Raw genomic sequence first — 19,846 nt, forward strand, 5'->3', positions numbered from 1 at the left:
CTGAGCAGTCCCGATGGCTGACCGCCCTAACAGTGAAAAAGTTTTTTCTGTTACCCAATCTGAATCTCCCCTGTCTCAGTTTAAGGCCATTTCCTCTAGTCCTCTCACTGTAGGTATGGTAGAGGAGACTGGCCCCCACCTCACTACAGCCTCCCTTGATGTTGTAGAGAGCAATGAGGAGGTCCTCTGGAGCCTCCTCTTCCCAAGACTACAAACACAGCTCCCTCAGCCATTCCTCATAAGACATGTTTTCTACGCCCTTCTAGGCCCTTCTCTGGACATGCTTTAGCACCTCCATGTCCTTTTTAAAGTGAGGGGCCCAAAACTCAAGGTGCAACCTCACCAATGCCAAGTACAGGGGTACAATACAATGTCTGTCTTTCTCCCCTCTTATCCTTTCTGCTTCCTCACCATGACATTTTGCCTTTTTACTTGCACGATTACCACTACGAAGGGCTGAGTTACTATTCTCTGTCTCATGGCAAGTTGGGAGTTTTTGTGATTCCTTATGCTAATATAGAAATTCAAAGCAGAAAAGTCCTGTTAGGTCATCTACTCTGCTCTCCTGCTGAGAGAGGATTTACAACAAGTGCATAATTGCTTTTTCATTTTAAATGCCTCAGGTGATGGGGCTTCCATCACTTTTGAAGTCTGCTTCACACTCCAGAACGTCCCATGGTCAGGAAGATATTTAGCTTATATTTTCATTTGTTCAGTTTCAGCCAATTACTCCTGGTTATAAGCATGTTTTGTACTCCCCTAAACAGTTTTACTCCTCTCTGACTGTTTGTGTCTTACACACAGGTATGGCTATTTTCCTAGCCATTGCTATTCTTTACCTCCTTTCATTAACCAGTCCCTGCAGCCACTTTACTATTGGTCTTCTTTGATCCTATTCAATTGCTCATCAGTTCCTCAGCCCATGGATGCCCACATTTGGGGCCTTATCCTCTGTGAATGCAGCCAAAACCCCATCATAGTTTAATTTGTCTCAAAGTTACCTCAAAGGTTGCACAAAATTTGTCACCTGACATTGCTCTGAGTCCGATCTTTTCCTGTTATTCCCCAGTGTTCCCTCTTGCAGTGCAACTGTAATCTATTTTTCATTTTTCTGCCTGGAGTTTCAGCATCTGTTCCTTCCCTCTGGGGTCACTGATAGCTGCTGTTCCTCACAATTTGTTTAATGGCCCTTACAAATACAGGCCTTGATCCCTCTCCACAGACCTCTCAACCAGTATGGATGGTTGCGAGTATCTGTCCAAGACCACAACCTGTTCTAGTGCAATTGTCTTCCAGCTCTTTCTGTTCTTTGTGGTTTTCCACTACTCCACTAAATGTGAATGCAAAGGATGATAACTAGAAAAGGTAGGGAGAGAAATGGTGAATGTGTAGAGAAGGCCACAAGTATGAGTGTGGCACCTCTTTAGCCAGAAGTCAATCCCATTGAAGCTGCTGCAAGAAAACTGGGAAGGAAATGTGGCTGGGCAAAACACACGCCACACCATCCTGTGGTCTGTCCTTACCCACAGAAGCTATGCCTTAACCATGCTAGCTACATGCTAGACAGGGACTGAAGAACATCTTTGAACACTTCGAACAAGGAGGACCAAACTCTTTGTAGTGTGTTAGCTTTCCTGCTTGGTTCTGCCCTTATTTCTCTGGCCTGATTTCTTCCAGTCTCTCTCATTAAGTCCATCTCTTGCGACCTGACATTATGGTCCTGGCTGCTGCTCTGTGCAGAAAAAAAACGCTGCCAAATCTCCAGGTGTGCAGCATGCCCATGGTTGCAGGACTGTGGTTCTGAAAAAGTAAGAGGAAAACTTCTCCAGCTCCCCTTTAGATCTGCACAACGCGGAAAGGAAGTCCATTATCTCTCGAACAGGATCCCAGTTAGTTTCCTTCACTCTCACCGAGAAACTACTGCTTAGCTTATCTCCATGGAGGAACCATTAGTTAAAGGCAGGATTTACAATCCAACAGAGCCACCTGTCATCAACACCCTATCCAGAATTCTCCTAACTTTTTGTTCGGGGAACTTGTTACAACTTAGTGTTGCCTGTATCAGCAACACTAATACAGGCAAAAGGCACCATGGCCTTGGGGCTCTCCCAGGAAGGGAGGGTGAGTGGCATGCTGGGGGACAGCAGCAGGATGAGAAAACCAATAGACTGGAGTATGTTCCTTCTCCTCATAGCGACCTGAAAAATCTGGCTTTAGATGCTTGTATTTTCTGGTCTAAAGTTTGTCTCTGAAAACAGAGTGAACCCTGAAGTAAAAGAGGCAAACCACCCTTTCATTGGGACTTGTAATTTTCTGTCCACAGCAGTGCATCTTCATACCAGCTTCCACTGATTCTCTGCCACTTGGGCTTCTTTTACAGCCCTAGGACTCCCAGTGTCTTTCTACATGTACTTGCTCAACAGCTAGGCTAGGGTTTTTTTCATATGTCCATAAAGGATGTTGAAGCCTTTTTCCCAAAGGGTTTAGATGCTTGGGTCCATCTGAAAGCCAAGGTTTTTATTCCTTCTTTTGTGTACCTGTTTTCTGGTTTCAGCAGCGTGCAGCAATATCTCAGGTGTTTGCAGTAATCATTGACTTTTATTAAGGAGACTTTGTTCATAGTAATATTTTTTCTTTTCTGTTTTTATTTGCAAACCACTCATTAGTTTCCAGTGCCCAGTTATCATTAACTCATCCTACGGTTTCTCCGCTGTTGTCTTTTCCTTCCCTTTATCTTTCTCTAGCACAACTTAACTGGCTCATTTAGTGCTCTCTTCTATGCTTCATTTGTATTACTAGTTTTATTTTTGTCTTCCATTGTTTGAGCAGACACAAATAGTCAGTTCATATGACTTGATGGATGTGTTGACATTACTGAGCCTCAACAGAGATGACTCTCTTCCAGACTGAGGGACAGGATCAACTCTTCAGGAACAAAGCACAGTAAGAGACAGTAAATTCCAAGATCATAGAAGGATACATGGACGTTACCATGAAACTTGAGTTTTTGGTCTTGAGGACATACGAAGAAATCCGTGAGGGCTGGTACACGGAGGTGCTGTGGAAGTGATCCTCATTGCACGTTTAGCATTACGATTCTTTTTCCCTTACCAAATTAGTTTCTGAAAACAAATTGTATTTTATGGCCCTAGTATGCATCAGTCATGCTGCTTTTCTCATCATTAGCAGTAAGACTAGCTTTCACTCCATGTTCTCAGGCAAATCCTTTTTCCAAGATTTAGCCAGGTTAACATTTCTTGTGGTAAAAATCCCAAATCCTTGGCTTTTTAGGAATAGCTATTAAGTTCAGTCTGTGGTGTTAGAATGAGAAATGCTATATCCATTTTATTTACATTCTTGCAAATTTGTTCATCTAAAATAATCTTCTTTGAGATTCTATGGTCTGGCTCTATGAATAGGATTTGCACTAGTATAATGATTTTGATAAAAGGTTTGTTTTGTTTTGCTTTCATTTGTTTTTAAATTAAAATAGCAATACTTGTGCATTTCCTAAAGCTGCAGGTATTTTGATATAAAGATACTTGTACAGTTTACATAGGCACTTTACATAGCTTTCCTATTTCAGAAACCCACATCAGTCAAAATAGAAATGCAAAAATCTTGGTAATGACACTTATTTGTCCTGAACATTCTTTATGGTCCAAGTCATGTCATCCTCACATATCATCATATACTGTCTTATTTTGAATCATTGAGTGTATTGCTTCTGAAAATAAGAGAAAAATTTTCCATTTCTCTAAGTGTGACTTCTGTGTGAGAAAGGGGGTGGGAAATTGAGGACTGTACTGATTTAACTCCTCTTTGTTGTTCAAAGCAGTACAACCTTTTCTGAGAGACAAATTCATAGTCATGTTTGAGAAGCAGACTCCATTGCCCAAGTCACTGCTTAGATACGTGCTGACAGTGCTACTCTTGGCACATACGTTCAAGTTGCAGCGTGTAAAAATGAGGCAGTGAGTAGCCCTGACAGAGCTCCTGAGAGCACTGACTCCAGTGACACCAGCCTGGCAATACCTATACCTGACTCTCAGGTTAGTCTAAACTGCTTTGGACCACAGATGCCACTGTGGAACAACACCATGGCACCACAAGGCAGTTACAGCCAAGTCCTTTTGTGTTTTTGTTACAGCATGGTGCCAAAAAGCAAAGCTTCCAGGGCTAGCATCCTGTAAAAGCACCCCATCCCACATTGCTGTGCTGTGCAGGTTACAGCACATCCTCCTTTGGCCATGCCAGCAACTGCCTTTAGGACTGTGAAAAGGCACAGGAATATATCATCTGTATATTTGTACATATGCATGTTTGTCCCTGTGTTTAAAGCCAGCTCAGTTCCCCTGGCTGTGGTGTAAGCAGATGGAGACTGGCAGGGACACCTTAAACTGGAATCTTGTGATCCCTCAAAGGCACAGATGCAGCTTCTCCTCTCAGCTGGTAGCATCTCTTGCTCACCTCCAAAGAGACAAGAGGCTTGTTGAGGTGCCTTTCCTTGCCCCAAGACTACAAAATCTTGCCCCAACAAAATGTGTGGAAGGGCCAACAGGCATGCAATGACCAAGGACTAAAATCTGTCTCTGCCTTTGGCTATCCAGCCTTTGGCTGGAGATGGACAAGGCCAGGCAGGCTGCATCAGAGGCTCTTCAGAGGAGGGAGAGTGGCTCCTGAGCCTGGGAGGGCTGAGAGGAGCAGAGAGTATTTCTGCTGGGGGAAGATCAGTAGTAGGGAGCTGTAGCAGAGCTAAGAGGCTGGCCTGCACTGGGCAAAACCTCTCAACCTACTTCAGCAGGGCTGGTTGTTTTGTGGAATTTAAATCTCCGCAGATATGTGAGGAACTTCCTGGTATCACATGCAGTGACAGGGGCAGGGCTATGCTGTTCAGGGTCATCCACCAACCACAGCCAGAGCAGGAACCAAAGTCCTTGATGCCACAGAGAAATTGCTGTGGAAGTGGGCTCATCATTTCTTGAGCAGGCAGGGTGTGCAAAGCACCAGTAAATAAAGGAAAGCAAAAGAAGTTACCCAAAATAGGATTTTTGGAAGACAGTTCTGCAAAGCACTAGATGCCCAGCTACCGATTTCAAACTATACCTTTGTGTTTTCTTGCATAGTCCAGAACGCTTAAGTGTATGTCTGTGTTTACAACCTCATGAATTCAAAATAATGAGTTAGTTGCCTCTCACTTCAAAATCACTAGATTTTGAGGGGAAAAATTACTTTGGAAAATTCTTTAAATTGTATGTGTCTGCATTTTCTTATCTTGCCTCTGGATTTTGTCATGTAAAGTGAATGTTTTCAAACTTCCCCCCATAAATTTTGAATGCTGAAAAATTTCTTTCTTCTCTTTCCTTCCATCTTTTCTTCTTTCTTCTCTTTGTTATTGTTCTCCCTCCCTTCTTACCTTCCCACCTACCTTCTTATTTCATATGTAATTAAAATTATGTAGACCAGAAAAATTAAGAAATAATAAGATATATGATGAAAATCAAGGTAAAAGCAGAAAAATTATCAAGCTATATTCTGTTACTGCAAAGCATTTAAAGCAAAGATAAAAATAGAAGCTGAAGGGACGGAGTTCAAATTCTGTGTCAGAAAAGTCCAAATTGATTTATGTTTTGCAGGTACTATGGCTGATTTTTACTTCTCTATTTCATTCACCTCAGTTGCAGAGGTGAAATAAATTTTTCTAAAAACCCAATCCTCTCTATTAGTAATATTTTCACAGGTTCACCACTCCCTCTCTCCTTTTTCAGCATAATTTTCTCCAGAAGGTGTCAAGATTACAGCTGTCATAGCTGTTCAAAGCTGTAGTGCTCACTCTGTCATCTATGTCATTGTAACTCTCTATCTTACTGGCAGTAGAAGAGTGACACAAATTGTTTTCCTGCCAGATAAAAACTGTCTAGTAGATTTGATACTCATAATATAATGTGAGGAATAACTTCATATGAGCAACAGCAGTCAATCTGCTTATTATGGTATTGTGTCCCCTGGTATTGTTGGGGGAAAAATATTAGGTAGAAGCCTGTGGAAGCTCAGCACCTTTCTGACCAGTTCTGAACACTTTGGGGAAGAGGCTTATAGCAATATGACCACACAGCTGCAAAACCAGTGGGCTGATGTGAAAACTCAAGTTTGGGAATGGAAAAGAAAATGGAAACTCAGCTAATGGCTGAGTGTTGTGTGCGCTCAGCAAATGGCAGAATGAAACCCTGGCAAATGAAAAAAAAGTAACGAGTACAGCTTGTTGCACAGAATTGTGATTTATCTGCTTTTATTTTCAACAGTTACAGTGGCACCGTGATGTAGGATTTTATAGTGTATTAAATTATGCCTGACGTTTATGGATATAGTTTAGAGTGCATGCATTATGATAGTTAGTGGCCTCTCTGTGGCTGAGCAGCAAACAGTTTCCACTCACAGGAAACTCTTTCCACTCCATCCTCGAGCCTTTATGTAGCTTTAGCTCAGATGCTGCCAAATACTCTTCAAAGAAAAAGATTTTGGTGAAGAACGCAAAAAATAAACCACTTTTCTATTCCTGTTGAGTTCAGATTGTCCTGATTTAAAATCGGCTTTATTTCTGTTATTGTCTTGCATTTCCAAAAGCAGGAAAGGGTTAACTGCAACTTCTTCAGGTGCTGCATATTCTTCTATCTTCCATGAGAATAAACAGATTGCCCTCTCGCAGGAAAGAGGTGGTTAGCAGCCCAAGTTGCTGATGATTTTTTTGTAGGGAGTGGATAATTAAGACTGGAAATTTTAGCTGACCCCAATACTAGCTTGGGAGATGACTGGAAAGAGGCACAGAGGTGGGTGGATCTGGGTGCATCTGGTTCATCACTTAGGCGGTGGGAGAGCAGCATCGCCACTGCTGCCTGCCCAGCACATGGTTCACTGCCCCTTCCCACCCTCGCGGGGGGACAACATCTCACTAGACTGACCCGTCTTTGCAGCCACTGCCTGAGGAAAGCAAAGGTTAAGTCTTGGGTTGTACCCATCAAGACAGGTCTGAGAGGGTAGCCAGGAAGGAGGAGGAGGAGGGAGGGCATCTTGAACAAGTCCTGTCAACTGTAGCAGAGAGAAAGGCAGTTGGTGAGGATGGAAAAGGCAGTTGAGCTGAGGACCAGGATTTTGGTTCAGGAGAGGCCTCGCCAGCAATTTCAAGGGGAGAGAGAGGGAGAGAATGATCAGAGTAGGTGAGATAGGTGACTTTGACTGGAGGGGAATTCAGCTTCCCTGTCTGTTGTCCCTATGGCCAGAGAGACTCCTCTGTGTCAGAGGCCTATGGCACAGGGAGGTTTGTGACCAGAAGAAGGGAAGGCTTTGGTTGCCTGTGGAAGACACATATGCCAGGGCCTGAGCTAAGTGCAGATTGCAGTGATCACAGCTACCACTGCAAGAGATACTCTTAGATACCACCTTAGATACCACCTTACAAGGGGTAATTAAGTTTTTACACAATCCATGTGAGGTAAGTGCACAATTCTCACTCCTGTTTTAGAGCAAGGAGAAGACAGAGGATGAGCAGCGTGCTGACAGCCAGGTGGTGAGTCAGTGCCTGTGCTGCCCTCACCAACCAGGAGCTCCTGGTTCCTAGCCTGGTCTGCAACCAGTCTCCCTGATGAGAGATGACAGTGAGCTGATTTTTCAAGCACTTTGATGAGAGAAGGAAGGTTAGAAATAGCCTGCAGCTGTTTCTAAAGAAAGTGTCAGGGCTGAAGGAGAATTTCAGAGGAGAGGAGCAGGAAAAGGGATGGTGGTGCAGTAACTACTGACACCAACAGTTATGAACAGGAAGGAAGAAAAAAATTAGAACCCAAAGATGGGGGATGGGTCAATAGAGAAGGTAGATTTTCTTGAGACGGCCTGGTGGAGAGAGGAGGGGTGGCAGCAAGAAAAGAACAAGCAGCAGTGGGGAAGAAGAAAAAAATACAGTGATAGTGTGCATGGTATTTGAAAGCTATTGTGTCAGGAGGCAGAAAAGAAAAATGCCACCAAACATGGGGTCTTACAGGGTCTGGACAATTATAATAATGCTATTGTCTCTTACACAGCAGCTGGAGATCTTGGAACCCTCCACTGAGCAGGGTAAGCATCATTACCTTTGTTTCACCTACGGGAGAACTGAGGCTCAGAGCAGTGAAGCCCCTTGCCTGTGGCCACTCAGCAAGGCCAACACATTATTCTGTTATGATAAATGCAACTTGAAATAGGAATAGAACAGACAGGGACACACAGTTCTCAGTGGCATAGGAGAGAAAAAGAAGAGATGACTGATGTCAGCAGCCCAAATTTATTTTTTACAGCTCTAGAATACATAATGTGAAGTAAAATGACAGGTGGAAGCTGTAAGCTTTGGATCCTCAATGCTTTAAACTACAAGCTAAGTAGTTGTAACAGGCAGACACTCCACTGTATGCACAAATACATGTGCACACAATAGTTCTGATGTGTGGTTTGTGCCCTTAAATAATTAATTTCCTTAGTTTTCCAACTTTCAGCAAAATTAAAGTAACTTACAACTACAAAAATGGAGACACGTGTATACACCAGAAGACTTTCACAGCCCCCAAAGTCCTTAGAGATAGAATAGGATAGGACAGAATAGAATATTCTGGTTAGAAGGGACCTGCAATTGTCTGGAAGCTGCATATGACCACTATCCTGTTGGGGTCATCTGTTTGGGGTAAGTTATGTATCACAGGGCAGAAACTATATGCCTGACAGCCTGTGGCTGCCACATCAGAAGGACCATTATCTTAAAAAGTAGAAGCCCAGAAAATACCCACCAGTGTTACTGGTGGATTACACTCTTTGAGGTAGCATAATGTTTTTAAGGCCTAAGAAAGTAAGATGCTTTTGTTAAAGTTCCTCTTCCTTTAAAAAAATCGCCTTTCCTCACCTCTTCTTTCTCCTTTTCCTCACAAGAAATGAAGAAATGCAGCTATTTTTTACCTTACTTTGAGGAGACCATAGAGGCATTGTCCACGAGTGTAGCGTTTCCTGAAGGAATCAGGAAAGAACAGTATAAAAGGCCTATTTTTAGCAACACTCTTTTGGTATTAAAAGTTCTAATTATTCTAATTTCATTGCCTCTTCTTCTTCGTCCCCAGCTACTCGGGAGTATCAGGGGCTTCCTTATTTCCTTCCCTCTTTCCCACTTCCATATTTCCTTTCCCTCCTCCTTGTGCAGAGGGCCATGGCACTTCAGCTGTGCAGTGCTACCACCCTCTGGGCACCGTCCACATCACAGTCCTGTCTGCAGGAGTGCCCTGAGCTCCACCATCTGCCTCGGATATCTCTGTGAGATAAATGCTGCCTTTCAGTGTAACCAGTAAAAAGAGACAGTGATTTACACCTTCTGATGCAGCTTTACACAATGCCTGTTTCGGCCACTTGCTTTTGTAAAGAGACTTCATCTGGGTGAAAAATGCAAAGGTAAACACTTCCAAATGTGTTGGTCCTCCACTGGTCCAACACATGTGGTTGGTGGGTTCATCTCCTCGTGAGTCCATGTAGGGATGCACCCTTTGAAAAAAAAGTTCAGTAGCATCTCTAACACTTCTCAAAAACAAGCTATTCCTTCTTTTCCTCTCATCTACCATCTTGTCCATAGCCAATTGCTCATTTATTTAAAGAACGAAAAGCTATCAGGAAAAAACACATCTACTATGCCCACCGTCTTGCTATAAAAGTATATTTCCCAAAATTAAAACCAGGAACTCTTGACACACAGGATTCATTTTTCCTTTTTTCACTTTTGTCCACAAGAAAGACCGTGGCTATCTGCCCAGATGAAGAGAGAGCGACAGAAAACAGTGGCATCTTGCATCACACCATTTTCAATGGTCAAAACTGGCATGTCACAGGATGTGAAAAGCAATGAATGTCAAAGTCAAAGGAACTTTGTACCAAGGCTGTACTTTATCTCTGGTTCCTCTCTGGATACCAACAGCAAATGTGTGTCTTTGGGTGATATTTGTGGAAAGTAAATATATTTTGTCTATGCCGTGGCTTACCTTTGGAGGTACTGCTTCTTACACCATTTTCTAATGTTGATGACACGATGTATTGCAATAGTAATAATGAAAAACAACAACTACAATAACAAAAATAGAACAAAAAACCCTCAACCCCAAACCAACAACAAACACACCAAAACCCCCCCAACTTCATAATCCAGTATAGAAAATTAAGTTCATCAGACAAAGATTTCCCACACTGCAGCTTATTTTCTCAGATGATGTGTGTTCCTTTTGAGAAGCAGATGCTCTATTTCATTTAATATAACAGATGATTATGGAAATTACAACACCTATTTGTAATCAAGATAAGGGTTTGTATTATTTTGCTTTATGATCCTAAATCTCTCACTAGCTGAGTGGGTAAAAACGTGCATAAGGCTGAATGACTCATCCTTGTGCTTCACAGGTAGATGTGTCTGCCATCAAAACCTACTGAGAGAGCAGAGGTGAAGAGGGCATGTCTTAGACGTCCCTCCTCGATACACCTTCCCACAGATGAATCTCCAGAGATACAGAGAGTCCTTTCTCAAACTTTCTTACAAGCTGGAAAACTTCAAAATATCTTTGCAAAAGAAATAACATGGTTGTACGGTGTTCTTTTCCCCAGCAGCTTGTGTAGTTTCTACAACAACTCTGTCTCCAAAAATCCCAGTTGAAAAGGCTGGCTCCTATACCATTTATTAAGCCCCAAACTCATCTAGTTGCCCACCAACCAGCAAGTCTGACCAATGCAGAATAGAGGAAAGGATGGGGAAAAAAATATCAAAAAGTGTCACAGTTTAAAGACACCAAATCTGTAAGGAAGGAAAGTGAGGAAAATGACAAGTTCAGGTTTTCTTCCTGAAAACATTTGCCACCAGCTGGCTCTGTTTAAAATGCCTTGTTTGATGCCAAATGCCACCTGATTTTACAAAAAAAGAAGCTGATTGAAAAGTTGCTTCCTAGCTTGTGTGAGACAGAACTCAAGTAATCTAAAACTCTAGAGATCAGTGCTGTGAATGCTTGGTGAATGACAAGACTTCCTGCATTTTGGTTAAGAAAATTCATTTTTCTGGATATGTATGTGTGCTCAAACTAAAAAAAAATATTCACTTCAAATGAAAATAAAAATCAGAAACTGGCTTTTATGAGATTTTTCATCTCTTATCCCAATCAGAATCAATCACAGCATCACAGAAATATGGCGTGTGCTGATGTGGCATGATGAAGATAGACAGATCCATGTGTCTGACAATTCTATACAAATATCATTATTACCTGAATGAGATGAGCCACAGTGGGCGAATTGCCTAGCTGGGACATCGTCCTTCAAAAGGCAATGTACAGCTGATAAAAGAGATAGGAACAGCTCCTCAATCCTTTCAAATAGGCACTTGAATTTAAATTAAAGCTGCCACTTCGCCCACTGCTGATCATAATTTTGTCCAGTGTACCTGGAGTCATTGGTCAACCCCAGAGTGCCAGACCATACGACTGTCACAGTGCCACCCTTATCTCCAGAGTCCAGAGAACACAAAAACTTGGGGTCTAATACCTTGCTGGGGGAATTTGCACATGTGAGTTCACCTCTTTGTTACAGCTTTCTCACCAAACACAGATGAAAATAATGGTAAAGCAGGTGAGCATGAATGGATGAAAAAGAGAACAAGGGAGCTGGATTGTCATGTGAAAGGGGGGAGTTTAGATTTTTGCTTGTTGGTGCCCCCAGAAAAGTCGAGACCCATGTGTCCGACCAGTCTGGCAGCATCGCACAATGAGAGCCTTCACCAACAGATTCACAAAATTGGAGGGTGATTTGATTGCCTTTGTCAGGGGGTGCTTAGTCAACAGCATGAAGACCCCTCAGCGGGCCCTGCCAAAGTGTTATCTGCTGCTGGACTCACTCTAACAGTTCATGCAACAACACCTTTTATTAATACAAATTGTGGCAGGTTTGTGGTCGTCGGTGATAGGGTGCAAAAATATGTTTTAAAGCAATCTACTGGTATATATATTAAGCAAGCACAAGCTCTAATCCTAAAATCAGTATTTATAATTCTTGCTAAATGCATCCCTGTGGGGAGAGAATATAGGCAGTTTCAAAGTACCACAAGTTCCCCCTTTCTGCCAGGATTTCAATGGAGGGACGCCACATAGTTTTCACTTCATTCCACTCTCCATTCAATCCCTCTAAGCAGATGATTATCATCGTATGGGGAGCACGTCAACTGCATTCTGTCCAGGCAGTAACAGCTGCATTTATCACAGAATTCTTAACCTCCTCTAAATTTTAACCATATCCATCATCCCACACAGTGTAAGAGAAAAGGTTTATTTGGTCACTTGATTTACCACCCTTGGAGACACAAAGTCAGAACGCACATAAGCCATAATAAAACCAGGTAACATGATTTGAAAGGTGAACATGGCTCTGACAGTTGTTAGTGTTGGCTTTCCATCAAACAAGAAGACACATTGCTTGTTAAACAAGTCTAACAGCACTAGTGTTTTCCAACAGCATTACTTTCTGGAGCCAAGTGTTGCAATCTATAAAGTGTCTTGCTACCCTTATTTAGGAGAAGAGCCTTATGAATGTGATAATCTTTTAAGGTCCAATTTTATCGTATAACATGCTGCAACTTATGTTTCCTATATATGGTTCATAATGAGATTAGTGGAGTATAAATGTTCATGCAATTTAAATAAATAGTCTGGCATTAGAAATATAGTGTTCTGTATTTGCCTGCGGGCACTGATGTTGCACCCCGTAATTGTAAATTATTTATGTCTGTCATATTAAAAGGCATTTGATTTTAATGAGAGAGTTTAATCTTTTCTTTGTTTCAACCACCATATAATTTGGTTAATTACCATTTGTGGGACTTTTTTCCATTTGCCACAAAAAGGCCAAAGTCTTTCATTTAGTATTTCAAAAGCAGGCCATATAAAGTTGCCATTGGCACAGCATATGGAGCAGCCATTGACTCAGTACTGTTCAGAGATCACTATTCAGAGGCCACTGTTGTAACATAAAATTTACTCCATTAATCTTGTCTTTCCAGATTTCAATTTACATAATTTTCCATTCACACAATCTGAATGATTAATTCCCGTATTAATATTCTTACCTAATTGTTCTGATACCCAGATATTTCTTAAGTCTCAGAAAATTAATATTCCTTCTTGGTTCAAAGCCCCTGTGTGGAAGTTAACCTTTCCATATCCTAGATAAAAGTCTTCTTTAGCTCATCACCCAGTTATTAGGCACTGTAATAGTATAATCTTGATTCTCAGTAATATTCTGCTGGTGAAAGAAACAGTTATAAAGTATTTTGATAGAATTAATTGTTAATATTGAAGTTACTAGAGATAAACAAGAACTGCAAAGGTATTGTCTCACACTACAGAGCATAATATTGCTAAGGCACTGCCATGATGAGTTTAACAGTGTTAAAAGTTCACCAATCATGATAATGCTGATATATGATGAAGGGTTTGCTCCCCATATAGACTCTTAATTTAAACCAACGAGCTCTAAAACATCACCAGCAAAATTAAGTTTGTGATGTTGCTTTGCTAAATGAGAGATCTGTGATTAACCTGCCCATCCCTGCCTCAGTGCTTGCAACTCTCCGACTCAAACCCCAACATTACAGCCTAGCCCTGCCTGCGCTGGAGCCAGACCAGGTGATAGAGACAAGGAAGAGGAGGAGAAGGAAGAAACCTTCCTGTTTGTGTAACTGGGTGGCCTGACCTTTGATGCATGACCTGGCAGAAAGGAATGGTGTTTCTTTTCCTCATTGTATGACTGAGTCTGTAATCAGTAATTCCATGCCTTTATCCACAGCTGCTGTTTTAATTTCTTTTAAAGCAAGAACCAAATTTCTCAGGGCTATAGAACTCAAGGCTTTAAGAGAAGGCAACTGATTGAGAGAACCATGAGCCAGTAGTGTGTCCTTGTGGACAAGAAGGCCAATGGTGTCCTGGAGTGCATTAGGAACAGTATTGCCAGTAAGTAGAGGGAGGTGATCCTGCCCCTCTACTCAGCCCTGACGTGGCACATCTGAAGTGCTGTGTCCAGTCCTGGGCTCCTCAGTACAAGAGAGACATGGAGCTACTGGAGCAGGTCCAGTGGAAAGCTACAGAGATGCTGGAGGACTGCAGAAGAAAGGTTGAGGTATCTGGGCCTGTTCAGACTCAAAAAGAGAGGACTGAGAGGGGACTTCATCAATGTATGTCACTATATGAAAGGAGGATGTCAAGAGGCAGCATCAGCCTCTTCTCAGTGATGCCAAATAATAGGATAAGAGGCAGAAATTGATTCCTACAAAGTTCCACCTGAAAATGAGGAAGAACTTTACTGTGCAGCTGACCATGAAATGGAACAGATTGCCAAGAGAGTTGTAGAGTCTCCCTCACTGGAAATAATGAAGAACTGTCTGGATACAATCCTGAGCAGTGTGCTCTAGCATGATCCTTCCTAAGCAGGGAGGTAGGACTAGAAGAACCACTGTGGTCCCTTCCAAGCTTACCCATTCTGTGATTCTTTGAAAACTTTAGAAGGTTGGGATTTTTTTTTTATTTTCTGACTCCTCATCTAGACCAATTGTAAATTCTCTGAAGCAACACCTCCTGAGAACAGCAAGTTACTTTTCCCCTCAAGAGAAAAGGAGGACCAGCTGAGGCTGGCATAAGTGGTAAAGGAGAAGGACAGTTTAGGTAGTGAAAATACAGGGATCTGTGGTCAGATAAGATCAGATAGGATCTGAGGAGCTAGTCTGCATATGACTCCTCCTCAACTAAGAAAGGTAGATGCTTAAGAGACTTTGCTAATTTCCTCTGCCTGGAAACATGTAAGGAATTCAGAGCAGAACAGCAAGAGGACACATCTATTAGTTTCTCCTAAGTTAGAAAGGGCTGAAAGCCAAGAGAGACATCTTGGGACGAATATGCTAGCCTGTCTACAGCATAGGAGAAAGTCTAAGTTCTGGAGAAAGCCTGGTACACTCTGCCTGTGAGCAGAGAAAGCTGGCAAGTGTCAGTGGAAGCCTAAGGGAGATACAGCTATGGGACAGGAGAAAGGTTTGTTCTCTTCATAGAAAGGAAAGCCTGTAGCACCGGTGTTTTAGAGGTAGATGATAAGATGCCTGTGGAAGGGACTTAATAACAAGACCTTCTTTTCCAGGTATCTTTGACCTGGGAGCAATCCTTTGACAGGATCACTTTTGGAGGTGGAATAAAATTTTGGTGGTTGTCTTCTGAAAGGGAATCATGGCTCTTTCTCATAGGAGGGACAGCACATAGCCCCAGTGTTTCAGGGGTAGAAAATAAGCTACCAGGGCAGTAATGACTAGCAAGACATTTCTGTCATGACTCCTTTGTCTAGGGAGCAACGCCCTTACATAATAATGTTGGAGGTGGAACTAAATGTTGGTGGTGGTCTTTCTAAAATAATGACAATTCTTTCCCATTGGAAGGAATGCATATATCCCAAGTTTTTCTCTGTCTAGCACTTTCAGGCTCACAGAGTTTAAAGTGGTCCATCTTTCGCAAAAAAAAATCAGTAAAAACAAAATCAGGTACTGCATTCCCCCTTCTTGTGACAATCTTTCAGATACACACCACACACTAGGAATATGCTCTTGCTTTTAAAGCTCCAGGAAACATAATGATTTTTTCCTCTCTCAGATCCCGGTCCAAAGAGCCTATCCGATTCTGTCATCCTTGAGAATAAAACTAAACCAAAAAGAATCCAGCTCCAGTTAGCAAAGAGAAATGTGCCTGGAGAAAAGCTTGCTCAGAATCCTCTGCAGCAGAGCGTGAAGGGAAAAAGCACAGTTCTAATGTGTTGTGTGTACTTAAAAGGCTGCTTCTGTGTGAGTGGTATAGCAAGCCTCCTTATGCATTGGGAGATGGCAAGTGGGTGATGGTGATAAGAGATGAGAAGGAAGGTACAGAGCAGGAGTCCAAACAACCTTTTCACCGACACATTTCTCTCTGTGAACTGGAGCCGGAAACTTTTTGGCTACAGCCATACTGGAGGAGTGACAAATTAGGCAATTGAGAAGAGCTGTGCAAGTACAAGGCACCGGCCTTCTTTCAAAGAATCAGACCATGATTCATCTGCTATTCTCACACATATTTTGGTGAGAGAAGAATGCCCCACATGGCTCACCCAGACAAATATACTGGGACAAAAATCTTGCTTACCCGTTGCCCTGTCTCTTTGTTCACACCGCAATTGAGAGTCCTCTTCCCCAGAGAGATTGTAAACTGCAGTCCCACTGCAAGTACTCTGCAACTTCCTTCTCAACTGCAAATACCATCACACACTTTCCAGGCTCACTGAGGCAAAAGTGTTTATCCCCCTGTCGTTCTTCGCGAGCGCTATAGCAAGTCTCCTTAGGAGATGGCAAGAGGGTGATGGCAGTTAGACCTCAAAAAAGAAGGTTTGGAAAAAGATTTCTCCCAGTAAATTTCACTGTGCTAACTGAAGTTGCAAGCTTTTGTGTTTACAAAGGACAGTGTGAGACAGTACTGTCAAATATTCGTGATTACTTGGATTGAGAAACTAGTAAATACATCTGCTTCCCTGAAAATCTTGAGAATCCTATAATCTTTAGATAAGAGACATCGTTTGTAAGCTTAAAAGGAGTAATCAGCATCCAAAATTAAAAGCTGAGAAAGAAGTCATTAGAAACGAGAGATGCAACCATAATTTATGGACTGGAAAAAAAAAAAGTTGTGTGTTTAAAAGATAATAAAAAACCCTGCAATTTTTAAAAACTACGCTAGATGGCAGAAAAGACCATAAAAATAATTACAGCCATTCGCCAGGTACATTTTTCTGTGCGAACTTCAGGTGGAAACTTCTTTGTTGAAAAAAAACAGGGCAAAAGAGACAGAATGGGATAGTCCGTAACCAGAAAGAAAGTACAAAGCATCCCCTCCTTTCAAAGAATCAGTTTACTGCACTGCTTCTGTCCTAACACATATTTCAATGAGAGAAGCATACTCTGTAAGGCTTGCCCAGCGAAGTATTCTGGGAGAAAAAGCTTGCTCACCCCTCGCCCCTTCAATGGGTCCTTGTCCACGACAATAAAGTGACAGTCTTCTTCCCTAGTGTAAAAACTGCATGTTCTCTGCAACTTCCCTCTCAGCTGCAAGTACCATAACAGGTTATTAGGGCTCACAGAGACCAAAGTTTTTATCCCACTCTCACGATACATGATGATATTTCTCTTAATACTTGTTAGAGCTGAAAAAAATAAGATTTCTCCCAGCATATTTCTCTGTGCTAACTGAAACTACAATCATTTGTGTTTAAAACAACACTGAAGAGAAGGGGCAATGGATGAGAAAGCTTTTTTCTAAAGGCATTTCTCTTAAGCCTTGTCTTAGAAATGTCTTTTAAGAGAGCTGTCTTTTTTCCAAAACATCTCTCTTAAGCCTTGCACTTAACTCCTCAGCTCTTCGCACTTGCCTATTCTCTCACTCCTGCAGTGTGATTTTTTTCCGAAAATTTTCGGAAAAAGTTCGCAGAGTTCAGTGTGTTGGGGGGGAATCTCGTTCAAACCCCTGCCCTTCACCTTCCCTCTTAGCTCACATTTGCCATCTCCCAATGCCTAAGCAGGGTTGGTATTTCGCTGGCACAGGACACTGAGATGGGATAAACATATTGGTGTCAGTGAGCCTGGGAAGTGGGTAATTGTACATATACCTGAGAAGGAAGGGCAGAATATTTGCAGTGAGACTGCAGTTTACAAGTTCTCTGGGAAAGAGGACTGTCACTTGCATGTGTACTGCGACTTCAAGCTTCTAAAGAGAAGGGGCAAGGGCTGAGCAAGATTTTGTCCAGGCATATTTGTCTGGGCGAGCCACAGGGAATATTTTTCTCGCACCGAAATATGTGTGAGGACAGAAACAGGGCAGCCAACTAATTCTATGAAAAGAGGCCGGTGCCTTAAACTGCATTTCTTGGCTCTTCGGACCATCCTATTCTGTCACTATTGCAATGCACTATGAGTCAAAATATCTACAGCTCTAGTTAGGGTTAGGTCCAGCACATTTCTCTGTGCGAACCCTTAGGGTTAGGTTTACGGCTAGGGTTGGATTTGGGTTAGTCTGAGGGTTTAGGGTTAGAGTTATGGTTTAGGGATAGGGTTAGGATTAGGGTCAGGGTTAGGGTTAGGACCCAGCATATTTCTCTGGGCGAGATCTTGGTAATGTGCTTCTCACGCCAAAATATGTTTTAGGACAGAAGTAGTGCAGCAAACAGATTCTGTGAAAGGAGGCTGGTGCCTTGAACTAATTTCTCAGCTTTTAGGACTATCCTATTCTGTCACTGTTGCAGTGCATCATTAGTTGAAAAGTTTACATCCCTAGTTAGGGTTAGGGTTAAGGTTAGGTTCCACCGTATTTCCCTGGGCCAGCCCTATGTAACATTCTTCTGTCACCAAACTATGTGTGAGGACAAAAGCTGTGTAGCAAACTGATTTTTTGAAAGGTGATCGGTGGCCTGCCCTTAATTTCTCAGCTCTTCGCACTTGCTTATTCTCTAACTATTGTGGTGTGCTTTTTACAGAAGAGTTTCCGCTAGTGTTCGCAGAGTTAAATGTATTGGGAGGAATCGCGTTGACACCACTGCTCTGCAGCTTCGTTCTCAGCTTTAACTACCATCATGTCCTTGCTACCTACCAATTCCTATGGGCACTCGTTATACTGCTCACACAGAAGACGTAGATGGGGATAAACACTTTGGCGTAAGTCTACCTGGGAAGCACTTGGAGCTGGGAAGGAAGGTACAGAGCACTTGCAGAGGGACTGCAGTTCAAAACCTCTCTGGAAAAGAGGAGTGTCACTTGGTTGTGGTGCAAAGAGAAGGTTCTGAAGACAAGGGGCAAGAGCTGAGCAAGCTTTTTTCCCCAGCATATTTCTCTGGGCAAACCCTATGTAACATGATTCTCGCACCGAAATATGTAGAACGGCAATCGTTCACTTGCAGGAACCCTGCGCAGAAGTTGGCCGACTCCCAAAGTTACATACGGACAAAGATTCCTCCCAGACCAATGGTGCCACACCAGAAAGTTCTTGCTGCCCATGAAGTGCCAAGAGTGGCTCGCACACTGCACATGAGAGATGGAGGGTCAGGGTTTTCTTTCCTGAGTGGAATGGTAGTTGTTTGCTTGCAGGAGCCCTGCGCTGAAATTGGCAGTCCGACTCCCAAAATTGAATGCGGACAAAGATTCCTCCCAGACAAAAGGTGCCAGGACAGAAAGCTCTTGCTGCCTACGGAGTGACCAGGCTGACCCACCAACTGCACCTGAAACCCAAAGGGGATAGGCTTTCTTTCCTGGGGGAAAGGGATGCTGTTCCCTTTTATAAGGCCTGCACTGAAATTGCCAGTCTGACTGCCAAAATTCCATACGGATGAAGATTTCTCCCAGAAAAAAGCTACCACACCAGAAAGCTCTTGCTACCCAGGCTGGCCCACCAAGTGCACCTAACAACCAAAGGTTCCAGGCTTTCTTTCCTGGGGGAAAAGGGCTGTTGTTCTCTTTTTTCAGCCCTGCACTGAAATTGCCAGTTCAACTCCCAAAACTGAATATGGATGAAGATTCCTCAGGGACAAAATGTGCTACCAGAGAAAGCTCTTGACTGTCCATGGAGTGCCTAGGTTGACCCACAAACTGCACCAGAAAGCATGAAGGTAAGGGCTTTCTTTCCAGGGGAAAAGGTCTGATGCAGGAATCCTAGAGCTGAAACAGGCAGTCCAGCACCCAAAATTAAATACGGACGAGGATTCCTCCTAGACAAAAAGTACC

General features: G+C 42.6%; 1 long non-coding RNA gene across 1 annotated transcript; it reads left to right on the top strand.

Annotated features, from left to right (window-relative positions):
- The first annotated feature begins 226 nt into the window (after positions 1–226).
- On the top strand, positions 227–12,782 carry LOC116787183. The gene is made up of 3 exons (XR_004357205.1): positions 227–2,943; positions 8,073–8,106; positions 9,790–12,782. It is a non-coding gene; the product is annotated as an uncharacterized LOC116787183 (long non-coding RNA).
- The last annotated feature ends 7,064 nt before the right edge of the window (positions 12,783–19,846 follow it).

The sequence above is a fragment of the Chiroxiphia lanceolata genome, chromosome 5 (genome assembly GCF_009829145.1).
Source record: "Chiroxiphia lanceolata isolate bChiLan1 chromosome 5, bChiLan1.pri, whole genome shotgun sequence".
Lineage (NCBI taxonomy): Eukaryota > Metazoa > Chordata > Aves > Passeriformes > Pipridae > Chiroxiphia > Chiroxiphia lanceolata.